This window comes from Manacus candei, unplaced genomic scaffold (genome assembly GCF_025592945.1).
Source record: "Manacus candei isolate 608988 ecotype Guabito, Panama unplaced genomic scaffold, ASM2559294v1 h1tg000028l, whole genome shotgun sequence".
NCBI classification, from domain to species: domain Eukaryota; kingdom Metazoa; phylum Chordata; class Aves; order Passeriformes; family Pipridae; genus Manacus; species Manacus candei.
The window spans coordinates 11107500-11119647 of NW_026138076.1; the positions used below are offsets into that span (position 1 = coordinate 11107500).

General features: G+C 41.6%; 1 protein-coding gene across 15 annotated transcripts in view; it reads left to right on the forward strand.

Moving 5' to 3' along the window:
• The first annotated feature begins 762 nt into the window (after positions 1–762).
• The window catches only part of CRACD (capping protein inhibiting regulator of actin dynamics), a 125019-nt gene continuing 113633 nt past the window's right edge, over positions 763–12148 (forward strand). For 3 of the 15 annotated variants that reach the window (XM_051790278.1, XM_051790279.1, XM_051790283.1), the window contains exon 1: positions 1290–1599. The gene's annotated coding sequence lies outside the window, so the exon portion shown is untranslated. The other 12 variants (XM_051790266.1, XM_051790276.1, XM_051790284.1 and 9 more) reach the window with 10 other exon arrangements.

A 12148-nucleotide genomic window follows, 5' to 3' on the forward strand; every position in this document is an offset into this window, starting at 1 on the left:
AGAGCTGGTACATAAGCTTAAAATTCTGAGTTATCTGTGCCTTGTGTCCTATAGCTTTAGTTGTGAAGGGACTGAAAACGGAATGGACTGCACCTCCCAGGCCTTGTATGACTAGTCATCTCTAGAAGCTTGCAGGTGAAAAAGTGATTCCTAGCAATTGATACTTATTTCAGACTCATAGACTAGTTTCTTTCACAAGTATCATTTTGACTCAGGAATTCACTGAGCTACAAATCACTAAGGAGGGGGACAGTATCAGTAAATGCCTGCCTAAAGTTATATTCTTCCTTTAGAACATCTGTTACTGGGCACAGTCAGAGACAAAAGAAGTATGAGATAGCTCTTTGGTCCAACCCAGCCTGGGTGTCATTTTCATGTAAGACCTAGTTCTTTTTAAGAATACCAGAAGGACCACTTCTGATTGGGCCAAAACACTGAAAAACAGGCAAAATCCAAAGCTGTAAGGCCTTATTCTCCAGGGAGCATCTGAATCTGGAGAAGTGGTTGGCAAAATACATCTTTCTCAGCACTGGAAGATCATGAATCACATGATCCACATTTTGGTTCAAAAAGTGGAAGAGTCTGGATGGAACTAAATGCAGCATCTGCTTTTACCATGTTCTCTTTGGGAAACTCAGGAAACAGGTGTCCTGCACTGGTAAAATCTTGCTATTGATACCTGAATTGAAAGAGTGGGGCCCCAGAAGAGCTGATACAAATACGGGATTTAAGGATATGAGAAAGAAGGGAGGCTGCTTTCTCTACTGCTGTGTTGGGGAGCAGCTGATTTTTGTTTTATTTCTTGTAGTTCCTCCTATTTTTTAGGAAAGGAAGGGGATAAGTATTTGTGTAGCTATAGCAATAGCCAGACACTGGATTCAGACTTCAGTCTTGCTGTGAGAAGAAAACAAATGGGGTTTCAGAGCCGGGATGCAGCCGGAGCTGTGGATTTCCTCTCCTCCGGAGCTACTCTCCTCTTCGGGCAGTGCAACGGTGCTGGGTCTCGGTGAATCCAGGTAAATCCAGCCTTACCCCTTCCTTCCCAACAAGAGAAGCCGAACGCTGCCAGTTGGAGGGCAGGGATGCGGGAGCGGCAGGGGCGCGGCGCTGCGGGGCGCCGGTGAGCGGCGGCGGCCGCGCTGCCATGGGGCGGCCGCCGCGGGGGCGGCATCCGACGGGCTGGGCGGCGGCACCGGCGCCCGCAGCAGCCACCGGCTCTTCCCTTCTGGCAGCAGGGAGAGGGAGCACAGGTAGGAAGGACCCTGCCGCCCCACCCCTTCCCCCCCGCGCAAGGGCCGCTGCGGTGCCGATAGCGGGAGGGAGCCTCGCCGCAGCGCGGGGCTCCGCATCCCCCCACGAGGCTCCGCGTCCCCCTCGAGGCTCCGCATCCCGACCTCGCCGCTCCGGCGTCGGCGGCTGCGCTTTGCCCGGGCCGCACCTCGGGAGCGCTCGCCGTGCGGGGTCGCCCGCTGCTGTGCGGGGCCGTGCGGGAGTGTCCCTGCCGCTTTGTGCTGCTTGTTCCCTGTCGCTCGGCGATGCAAGAGGCGAGCAGGCGAGGGGCAGGAGGCTGTGCCAGGAGGACGGCCAGAAAAACCCCCCGTGAGTAGTTCCCTGCCGCTGTTGGGCTGCCTTTGTTCGGTGGAAGGTGCAAGGAGGCGTGCGGGTAATTTTCGGAAGGTGTCACTTCGTTGCTGCCGCGGAATTCAATGGCTGGGCTGGTTCTCTCCAATTCCTTCTGCTTTCCCTTTGTTCGCGTTTTCCCAGGGAGTCCTGTATTGTTTCAGCTTCGCTGAAAAGCAGGAGCTGTCAGAGAGATGACTTTGTTCACGGCGATGCTTCTCCAGAGCAGCATCGCTTTGTTCGAGCTCCCGTAAGCCATTTGTCACACAAGTGCCGCCGCGCTGCTGTAACGAGCCGGCTGCGTTCCGCGGCTGGCAGGCAGCGGGGCCGCGTCCCTCTTCCTTACTCTTTCCCAGCAGCTGGAGCCGGTAAACTAGAGGTAATACCCTTTCACATGGGAAATCGTTTTCTTGCATGATCTCGTCAGTTAGAAAACGTCTATTTCAGGGACAGAAATATGTGTAACACGCATCTTTTCTATTTCATGGAGACATTTTTAATGAACGACGGTTTGAGGTTTTGTTTGTTTGTTTGTTTTTGGGTTTTTTTGGTTTGGTTTGGTTTGGTTTTTTTTAATTAATTTTGCTGGGATTGCCGCAAGTCAGTTACAGATCTGGTTCTCTTTAGCTGTAGTACGTAAAACATTACTATGCCTCTGCTCTGTCATTTTAAGTGTAAAAATGCCCTGTAAAAAGACAGTTCAAGGGGTAAGTAGAGACTTGGAAACCACAACTCTGCATCCTGAAAATTTAATATGCGTGACAATAATGGCACTGAAAACGATCTGCTGCTGGGGGATGGGGCCATGGAGAAAGAGAAGAGTAATTTACAACCACAGGCCCAATAACAGATATTCTGTCGGTAATAGATACATAGATAATCTAATTTGTTATATTCCCAAACAGATTTTCTGTACATACCTTAAACAGTGTATAGCAACTTAAGACTCTGAGCTATATAAGCTAGCCGATAGCAGTAACATGTAGCAGGTTCTATGTTTTAACAGAGTAAAGATGAAAAATTAGTCAGAACTGAGTTTTATTTGGTATTTAGTAATGCACACTCAAGAAATTACCATCCGAAATAACTTTAATTGCACCTTGCATAGACAATTAAGTCTTCTAACTATACCAAAACATTAATCAGCGGGCATAAATATTATTGTGAGTTTCTTTAACAAAACCATTGATGTATTTTAATATAGGGAGTAGTTAGCAGTTCTGTACATAACTTCTTTTAGGTGGTTTGAATCCAGGTCAGAAATTCATCTAATGGGCAAATTCAACTCTTCCTTGGCTGCTATCAGATTACAGTTTGTGTTTGTGGTTGAATATTTCATTGCAACAATGAGCTTGAATTTAACACTATAAGGTGTATTAAAACTTTATATGAAAGTGATTTGTATATTTACTTATGTTCTAGTTGGATGATAATTACAAGAACTACCTTGAAATATTTTTTAATAAATATGGCACGTAGTAGAGAGATTGCTGCTGATTGGTATTGGGTCTTTCTTCTCCAATAAGAGAATGTGTCTCAGCGCATCCTGTTGTAATATCCATTTGGGCAACCCTACATTTTAGAGAGAATTCCTTGAGACTTAAGAGCAATTATTATTTTTTTCCTATATGCCATATAATGGGGTTTTTAGAAGTGCACTGGTAGCAAACACAGTTGTTTTGAAGCATGATTGACTTGCTGGGTCCTGTGCTAAAATGTTAACTTCCTTCCTTCTTCCCCTCCAAGTTTGTTCTTTATAGATCTTATTTTCGTCAGTTTTCTTGTGAGATTATGCAGGTAGTAGCAGTTGTGAACTGCAAATGCATTCAGTAAAATATTTTTTTTAACATACAGTTCCCGAATACTGAAACAAAATTTATTTACTATTAAAAAGTACTGTTTGGCCGTAAGATTTCACTTTAAATGCAGGTACTAAAATGCAACCCTTTTTGGTTTCACACATCTGATTACAGCAGTAAGAATAACTTTTGTAGTTTCTTCTGCTTCGGCTCTTAGTCACTCTGATTATTGTTTTGCCAGGTATCTCTGTCATGAAAATGGATGTCTTTGTGTGAGTAATGTAGTTTAGGGTTATTTCAATATTCGTACTATAGATGTGTCAGGTAAGCTCTTTTTAAATAAGAAACACATGGCATAATAAGTGTTGACTGAAATGTGATGATAAGTTTGTGAATATGAATATGTTTGGTTGTTGTTTTACAATGAAGTCTAACATAAACAGAATTTTTATATAGGCAGTGTAAGCTTGAATGACTATGTTTTGACTTTTTTCCTCACAAACCAAGAGAATACCTTTTTCTTTTATATTCTGAATTATTCGTGTTTGAAAAGCACCAATTCTGATTGTTGAGGGATTTTTTCTCCCCTCCCACAAGATCAGTGCACAGTCTTTATTCCATAAAGGTCTAAATAAGAGAGTTGTAGCAAAAATGGATAAGCCTACTAATTTCATGTTAAAAAAGTTCAGTCAATTTCTTTGGAGTCAACAGACTTAGGGCATTGTAGTTACACAATAGCTCCATCAGCATGATGTAAATGGTGAGATGCTCTAAACATCTGCATATTGTCATTGTTCCGATGAATTTGAAAAAGAATAAAGCTGTATAAAGTGCACGTTAAAGTGGAATCAATTGGTGTTGAATAATGTGATAGAAGGCAACCTGAAGTTACAGGGTTAACTTTAATTACATTAGTGCTTCCACTGGAGGGACCAAATTCTATTTTTTATCTATTATTTAAATCAATTATTGATGGATAAAATTGTGTTTATTTCCGTGGAGACTCCATGATTTCTGTCTTTAGGAAACAGTGAGTTGTTGTGTAGATCTTACACTTATTGTTTCTCATTACTTCCTGAAGGGACTTTCATTCCTTTTGATTCTATGCATTGCATATCATAGGCTTTCTCTCTTTAAGAGGTAAAATATTTTTTGTAGAAGCATGCAGCATCTGCCATTGCTTTACATTCAGCATTAGGGTTAAAATGGTGAAGCCTTATGAAGAAATATAACTGACTTGTAGCAAATAATTTTTAATTAATACTGGTCAAGAGCCAATGTATCACATGGGCTAAATCCCAGTGATTTGGTAATTAAATTTAGTGGGAAGAAAAATGTAAAGATCTTGATGCTTATTATCCTGGGCAAGGGGCTTATGCTGCTGTTGTGCCACACATTGAGTGAAGATTATTCAGATGCTACTAAAAAAGCATGAAGTACATCAATACTTTTTTAAACATAGTTCAGTTTCTCTTTTGTATATGCATGTTGTGTGCCAAATTACAGGAATGAAAGTTTTGTGCCTCTAATAAGGCTGTTTAAGAAAATACCATCATATGCAGCTGATTTTAGTTCATGGGACTGAGTGATGTAGTTCAGTAAGGGTAGTTAATGACTTTTCTGCTAACTACCTTTATTTGTGATCACCAACACATACAGTCAAATCAGTTAAGTCAATTGCTTCACATCCCAAAGATGCTTCCAAATGGTTAAGCTTATAGTTTTAATTATAACACGTGTGGAAGTTTTATTTTCTTCACCATTATTGCCTTAAGAAAAACAGTGTGAAAATTATCCAAATAAGTAAAAGCTTTCCTCATAATTCAGTGTTTGGGAGTGCAAAATGCTGTGCACGCTGCTGACCTGCTTGACCATCTCTTTCATTACTCAGCATGTTTTGAAAATCAGCCTTCAGACCTGGGCAGCTTCATAAAGCAGCTCAGCCTAGGGATTTGTGGTGAGGTTTCTGTAGGAGGATGCTGCACATGAAAGATTATGTTTATTGTTAAGTTGAAATGTGGAGGGAGTGTGATGGAAAGAATTAAAGTGAAATGAACCATACAAGATTCTGACTTTCATGTTGTTCTTCAAAGAAAGTTGATTTTCTTCAAAGTAACATGCTCTCTTTCTCTGTAGCCTTTAAGAAAGCCCCTTTGAAACTCTTTAGCAGAAAGAAAAAAAGTACAATTATGGTGATCTGTGGAACAGTTTGGATTAGAAGATAAAAATAGTGACAGAAAGCCCTGTGAATCTGCGGTATCTATGGGTGTCTGTTGGAGCACACATGAGATAGTTAGGTTGAGTGGCATCATCTGCCAACAAAATTGAACTATTTTTCCTGCTGTAGAACCTTTTTTCTGTTTCTCATAACTTTGGCAAATTTTAGCCATATAATCTATAGTTCATCACCTGTCTTTATGACTCAGGCTAATTTTTCTTTTAATTAATTAATTGAGAATTAGACTAGTTGATTTTCCTTGTTAAAGAAAAAAAATTCCTAAGATATTTCAGAAACATGGTATTGTCATTCTGGTTTTTAGCTGGGTTCTAGGTCCTGCTGAGGCACTGTCCTTTTGTCAAAGATCTGCATTTTTAATGTTTTCATGAAAACCTGCCCAAATTTTCTGTCTTATGTCTTCCAAATTTTGTAGTTTTCATCCATTCACCTGTGAAAACTTTAGCAAATATTTTTTCAGTGTTCATTCAATGCCCAGTACTACAGTGCATTTTTAACAGTGACCTCAGTAGTCCTTGCTACATCTGCAGCACCAGTCGGAGAGGGACTGTGACTGTAATGGAGACAGAATTAAAGTTAAGTTGTTCGACAGGACAAAGATACTGTAGTTATCAACTGTATAAGGAAGGGATTGGGTGGTAATTCTTTGGAAGAGCTGTGCTTTATGGTAGATTACTTGAGGAGTTGCTGCAGTAAAGACAAATGTTGTATTGTGATATATAGATAGGATGACACCATGGAAGGCGTGAGAAATCCTCCTCAGCTGTAACCCCATGCCCGATCGAGCTGCACACTTCAAGAAAGATGTATATGAATTGGAGAGTATATAGAGGAGAAGAATGAAAATATTTAAAAGATTTAGAAAATATGACCTATGAAGGAATATTGAAATGTCTGAAGTTGTTTCAGCTCAAATGAATGAAGAGTGTCAGGATGAACAAGACACGATAACTTTCTAATGTCACAAAGCTGTTGTGAAGCAATGTTGTCCATACCTGTGGTCAACCAGATGATATGTAATGGGTTCAGCATTAATGAAATTGAAGCAATAGAATAGATTCCTGAATTTGGATTTTCATGATTTTAGCATCATTAAAAGCTGTTTGAATGTTAGTCAGGAACAACATAAATACAGTTGAATTCTTTCTGGAGCAACGCGGTGGAACAGATTACTCTTTGAACTCTCTTCTAGCTTTCTGAATCCTCAACATCTATGCTCCCTGGTGTTAACCAGATTGTACCTTGTCCCCTCACACATGCTTTGTCTGGCAGGATTGCCTGAATGCAATGTCTCCAAAGGGAGCAGGTGTGTGAGTGGAGCAGTTCAGAGCTTTTGCTGAAATCTCTTGATTCGGACTAACTCTGATATCCATTCCTCTGTCCTTTCATAGTGATTCCTCTGTTGGTGCTTGGGCAGACAGTGTGAGGGCTCAAAGGGCCATGTGATCTTAGGAGAAGCCTGAAAGCCAACTGACATAGGAAAGAAAAGGATTGCAGAACAAGGGTAAAGATTTCACAAAAAACTGGGCTAGTAGAATAGTACCTGAACATGGGAAATGACAAATGTGAAGGAGAGCTAAGACTTTGGGACAGATGACTGGGACTTGGTAAAGAGTAGGATATAGAGTAAGCTAGTAGATGGAAAGTCAGGTTGCTGGCAGAGACTCCAAGTATAGAAGAAGCTGTGACAAGTGCAAAGTTGAATTGTGAAAGTAAGGAGAAGATGCCAAAGAGCTGATGGAGATGAAATTGCACGACTGGGAAAGTTATGTTGGAGACTATGGGAAGTAATTAAAGACTGGAAGAAAATGGCAGAGTCTACTCTCTCAAGATTACATGGTCTTCTAAATCTTAGCTGAGAGCCCCCGATTGTGTCTTAGCATTTTGTGCTTTTGGAGACACATCATAAGTGATTTCTTGGTCTTTTAAAGTGGAGATTGACCATCTGTGACTGCAATCAGGTACTAGAGATCCGCACTGGGGATGTAGAGACTATTCTGTACCATACTGCTCTTGGGAGGGTGAGCAAAATAAAAAATGTAAAAAAGCATTTTTCAATTTATTTTTTTTTACAAAGGAGATTGACAAGTTTGCAAGTGAAAGAAAGGAAGTGCCAGAACTGAAGTTGCCTTGTAAAGATTTAGCCTTTTTGCATGTATTTATTTTAATTGAATATTGATATAACAATATTAATGAATTTTCTTCTGCTCATGTAAGGCAAGCTTTACTGAGTGCACAGAATGGATCTGTCCTCAGTGTGAATCACAGATGTGTACTGAAGGAAGCTGTGGTCTCTGGCATCTGTGGCATCTTTTGCAGAAACAGGAAGATATCTGGAGAAATTGAGGCAGAAGGAGGCTTTAATTAAAACTGTTTTCATGCACTCAAAAGAAAAGCTACTGGCAACAAAAACTAATTAATGCTCTCTATTGCAATTCTGACTTTTAAAAATATTTGGATTTTTTGCTTCAGTAGGTAACGGTGTTGTGGTTGTGATTTAACTCCAGCTGTCAGCTCAGCCCCACCCCACCTCTTGCTCACTCCCTCCCAGTGAGATGGGGAAGAAATGAGAAAAGTGAGAAAACTCATAGGTTCAGATAAAGACAGTGTAATAGGTAAAGGTGCGCAAAAACAAAACAAGGAATTAATTCAATGCTTCCCGTGGACAGGTAACTGTTCAGCCATCTCCAGGAAAGCAGGGCCCCATCATGTGTAGCAGTGACTTGGGAAGACAAACACCATCACTTCAAACATTCCTCCTTGGGTCTTTCTTCCCCCAGCTCTGTATGCTGAGCATGATGCCATATGGTATGGAATATCACTTTGGGCAGTTAGGGTCAACTGTCCTGGCTGTGTCCCCTCCTAACTCCCTGTGCTCCTCACTGGTGGGGTGGGGTGAGGAGCAGAAAAGGCCTTTACTCTCTGTAAGTGATGCCCAGCAATCAGTTCAAAAAACTCCCTGTGTCATCAACTCTGTGTTCAGCACAAATCCGAAACAGAGTCCCATACCAGTTATTATAACAAAAATTAACACTACCCCAGCCAAAACCTACAAAAATGTTCATAAAGTCAGGTCTTATTTCCCACCTAGCCCAGTATGAAGGGTTAGTGCTTCCCCAACCTTTGTAAACAACATGAAAAGCAGCTACCTCTTATGGGAAAAAGATCAAAAGATAAGGGCTGTCCCCTTTCTGCTTCTAGCAGCAAATAAAACACTTTCATAATAAGGTCCTTTTGTATGCTTTTCTTGAAAAGAAATGTTGTATTCAGACTTTATGGAGTTGTCAGAGTACGTAAGTTGCTAAGAAAAAAAATTAGGCTGATTTTTCTTGTCTTTCTGAATCCTGTTCCAAGCTTTTGCAGTAGCCTACGCTGGCCCATCTGGGGGCTACAATGATGAACGGTGCCATACCGCTCTCAGTCTCAAATCCTTGGCAGTTATTGCTTCATCTGCTGCTTGTGTTTGGAGGAAGGACAGGCACCCTCAGCTCATACATGTGGGTTTTGATGTTCTTCCCAACCACCCTGTTCCAGCATCCTCTGTTGACAGTGCAAGGGTGGGTGGTACTAGGGAGCCTGCTATGTTTTTTCTGCCAAGTAGATTAATCTTTCATCCACCCACACAGCCTGCTGAACACTGTCACAAGTTACTGCGATCTGGTAGCCGGATACCAACACCTGATATCTGATGAACTGCGTGCTTAGGGTGATTGTGTTTCCTTGGATAAGATGCCAGAAAAAAAAAGTCGTTAAGCTTCGGAGCACCAAACGTTTCTTCAGAGGTGGAGCGAGTACTCCATTTGGTCCAGAGTTACATCCCCTCGTACACCTGCCTGCGGGAACACCCTTTCTAGCAGTTAAGGGTTGGATTCCTGCTGCCTTAAAATTCACTGCTCCTGGTATTCTTCGGGAGCTTTTCCAAACAGAGACTTCATCAGTAAGAGGCAGATGGGCTGTAAGCCAGAAGGGTCATCGAAGTAATTTTTTCTCAGCCCAGGTGTTTTCTACATTGTCAGAGTGAAAGAGAAGACGAAGACCCATTTGTGACTCTGACAAGACACCGAATGTCTTTGTTTGTCAAACAGAAGGGTGACAGCGGCATTAGCTACTAGACCACATTTTGCCTCATTTTATCTGCAGTGTATTTATTTGTAAATATTTGTAAAATATTGTAAATATTTGTAAAATTGGTTTACAATCACCTTTGTAATGCCCCGGCCCGCTTGTGGTTGTAGGGGAAGATAATTTGATTCACTCTGGGCAGTGCACAGGAGAAACAACAAAATTCTCAGGAGGCTCAATAACAAACTTTTACTTGCTAACTTTAGAACATTAAGGTGGAATAAGGTACTTGGCAAATTTTAAAACAACATCTAGATAAAGCAAGGCACTTCACAAACTTTAATTTAGCAAACTTTGACTTAGACAGCTTTAACTTATTTAGACACAACAAGGTACTTACTAAGGCATTGACTGGAATTTTTTAGTCCGGCTTATAATATGTTCCAAGAAGAAGTTAGGAGAAGAAAAAGAAAGAAAAACCCACCTGGTTGTTTTGAGACAGTCAATCATTCCTCTGGTCTCCTGCAACCTTCAATGCCAGAGTCAAAGGGGTTTTTTTACTGAAGGGTTTGTTTATATATATGGACTTCTGTAAAGCCTTTGACGTGGTCCCCCACAACATCCTTCTGAGAGATGGATTTGATGAATGGACTGTTAGGTGGATAAGGAATTGATTGGATGGTCTCATCCAGAAGGTAGTGCTCAACAGCTTGGAGCCCTGATGGACATCAGTGGCAAGAGGTGTCCCTCAGGGGTCTGTACTGAGAGCAGTGCTATTTAATATCTGTATTAATGACACAGATAGTAGGGCTGAATGCAGTCTTAGAAAATTTGCAGATGACACCAAGCTGAGTGGTGTGGTTGACACTTATGAAGGATGTGATGCCATCCAGAGGGACCTGGTCATGCCTGAGAAGTGGTCCATGGAAATCTCATGAACTTTAACAAGAACACATGCAAGGTTGTGCACCTGGGTCAGTGCAACCCATGGTAACAGTCAAGGCTGGGGGATGAACAGATCAAGAGCAGCCCTGCTGAGAAGGACTTGGGGGTGCTGGTGGATGAGAGGCTGGACATGACCCAGCAATGTGCACTTGTAGCCCAGGAAGCCAATTGTATCCTAGGCTGCATCAGAAGAAAATTGGCCTGCAGGTAAAGAAAGGTGATTCTGCCCCTCTACTCTGTTATGGTGAGACCCCACCTGGAATGCTGCATCCAGCTCTGGGGTCTCCAGCACAGGAATGACATCGACCTGTTAGAGGAGGGCCACCAAGTTTATTAGAGAGATGGAGCACCTCTCACACAAGAAAAGGCTGAGAGAATTGGGATTGTTTAACCTGGAGAAGAGACAGCTTCAGGGGGACCTAAAGAAAGATGGAGAGAAACTTTTTACAAGGGCATGTAGTGGTAGGGCAATGGTAATGGCTTCAAACTGAAAGAGTACACTAGGTTTAGATTAGATATTAGAAATAATTCTTTACTGTGAGAGTGGTGAGGCACTGGAGCAGGTTTCCCAGGGAAGTTGTGGATGCTCCATTTCTGTAAGTGTTCAGGGCCAGTTTGGATGAGGCTTTGAGCAACCTGGTCAAGTGGAAGGTGTCCCTGCCCATGGCAGGGGGAGTTGGAACTAGATGATCTTTAAGGTCCCTTCCAATGCAAGCCATTCTGTGATTCTATGATATGTACACTGAGTATGTGAATGTGCATATAAAACACTATATCTTGAAGAAACTCCAGTTACTGCTAGGTGATATTCCTTCTCCATGAATTTTCTGTGTACCTCTGCATCTCTTGAAATAACCTGTTCACATGGGGTCCTAAACTCCATGTTTTTCATTTTGTGTATGCCTCAATTAGGAGTTTTAATTAATTTTAATAATTTTAATTAAATCCAATTAATAGAATTGCTGAACATTACAACTGACTGCAGTCAACAGTTGTGTTTTAAAGGTGTCAATACTACATAGAATTAAGTAGTCTGAAAAAAGCAAGCATAGGTATTTTAAATTAGACACTAAAAATTGGTGTCTACATTTTTGATATAATTTCATATGTGGCTTTACTTCTGCCACATGGGACAAAAACATCCTCCTTGCCTATAGGGTGCTCTGCAGTGTTGACTCTTCCTTTCAAGGTTTTTTTGTCCCTGTGTCCAGCCAGTCTCACTGGCCATTTTCTTAGGGAACCTTTGGCTCTCTGAAGTTTACACTCTTTAGTATTGCTACTCACTTTTGTGGCACAGAGCACAATTGACCATAGGTATCCAGTCCGACTTCTCCCAGGGATCAGATTCACTCAATTTTGCCCAGGGACACAACTGAGTTGCATATCAAATTTGTCATGCACATTTCTTTTTGCAGAAATTTATTGCCTGTGGCAAGCATAGCAGTATTCTGTAATGCTAGACAGAGTTCCAAGTGTCCTGCAGTAA